General features: G+C 47.2%; 1 long non-coding RNA gene across 1 annotated transcript in view; it reads left to right on the top strand.

The window, feature by feature from the left end:
• LOC127658951 (uncharacterized) overlaps positions 1-1,609 on the top strand; it is a 1,998-nt gene continuing 389 nt past the window's right edge. The window contains exons 1-3 of the long non-coding RNA XR_007972475.1: positions 1-119; positions 395-486; positions 945-1,220. This is a non-coding gene — a long non-coding RNA (uncharacterized LOC127658951). The remainder of the gene's footprint in view (positions 120-394; positions 487-944; positions 1,221-1,609) is intronic.

The raw sequence follows: 1,609 nt of genomic DNA, 5'->3' as shown, positions 1-1,609 counted from the left end.
CCAGTACAGACAGACAGCACACTGGAGGTTAAGTCATGCACTAAATAGGGAGCAAGGGAGCATCCTATAGCTCTCCTATAACTGTTCTGAGACCAGTGCAGACAGACAGCACACTGGAGGTTAAGTCATGCACTAAATAGGGAGCAAGGGAGCATCCTATAGCTCTCTATAACTGTTCTGAGACCAGTGCAGACAGACAGCACACTGGAGGTTAAGTCATGCACTAAATAGGGAGCAAGGGAGCATCCTGTAGCTCTCCTATAACTGTTCTGAGACCAGTGCAGACAGACAGCACACTGGAGGTTAAGTCATGCACTAAATAAGGAGCAAGGGAGCATCCTATAGCTCTCCTATAACTGTTCTGAGATCAGTGCAGACAGACAGCACACTGGAGGTTAAGTCATGCACTAAATAGGGAGCAAGGGAGCATCCTATAGCTCTCCTATAACTGTTCTGAGACCAGTGCAGACAGACAGCACACTGGAGGTTAAGTCATGCACTAAATAGGGAGCAAAGGAGCATCCTATAACTCTCCTATAACTGTTCTGAGATCAGTGCAGACAGACAGCACACTGGAGGTTAAGTCATGCACTAAATAGGGAGCAAGGGAGCATCCTATAGCTCTCTATAACTGTTCTGAGACCAGTACAGACAGACAGCACACTGGAGGTTAAGTCATGCACTAAATAGGGAGCAAGGGAGCATCCTATAGCTCTCCTATAACTGTTCTGAGACCAGTGCAGACAGACAGCACACTGGAGGTTAAGTCATGCACTAAATAGGGAGCAAGGGAGCATCCTATAGCTCTCTATAACTGTTCTGAGACCAGTGCAGACAGACAGCACACTGGAGGTTAAGTCATGCACTAAATAGGGAGCAAGGGAGCATCCTGTAGCTCTCCTATAACTGTTCTGAGACCAGTGCAGACAGACAGCACACTGGAGGTTAAGTCATGCACTAAATAGGGAGCAAGGGAGCATCCTATAGCTCTCCTATAACTGTTCTGAGATCAGTGCAGACAGACAGCACACTGGAGGTTAAGTCATGCACTAAATAGGGAGCAAGGGAGCATCCTATAGCTCTCCTATAACTGTTCTGAGACCAGTGCAGACAGACAGCACACTGGAGGTTAAGTCATGCACTAAATAGGGAGCAAGGGAGCATCCTATATCTCTCCTATAACTGTTCTGAGATCAGTGCAGACAGACAGCACACTGGAGGTTAAGTCATGCACTAAATAGGGAGCAAGGGAGCATCCTATAGCTCTCTATAACTGTTCTGAGACCAGTACAGACAGGCAGCACACTGGAGGTTAAGTCATGCACTAAATAGGGAGCAAGGGAGCATCCTATAGCTCTCTATAACTGTTCTGAGACCAGTGCAGACAGACAGCACACTGGAGGTTAAGTCATGCACTAAATAGGGAGCAAGGGAGCATCCTATAGCTCTCCTATAACTGTTCTGAGACCAGTGCAGACAGACAGCACACTGGAGGTTAAGTCATGCACTAAATAGGGAGCAAGGGAGCATCCTATAGCTCTCTATAACTGTTCTGAGACCAGTGCAGACAGACAGCACACTGGAGGTTAAGTCATGCACTAAATAGGGA

The sequence above is a fragment of the Xyrauchen texanus genome, chromosome 18 (genome assembly GCF_025860055.1).
Source record: "Xyrauchen texanus isolate HMW12.3.18 chromosome 18, RBS_HiC_50CHRs, whole genome shotgun sequence".
NCBI lineage: Eukaryota > Metazoa > Chordata > Actinopteri > Cypriniformes > Catostomidae > Xyrauchen > Xyrauchen texanus.
The sequence above is the reverse complement of the archived record's forward strand: the minus strand, read 5'-3'. Positions and strand labels throughout refer to the sequence as shown.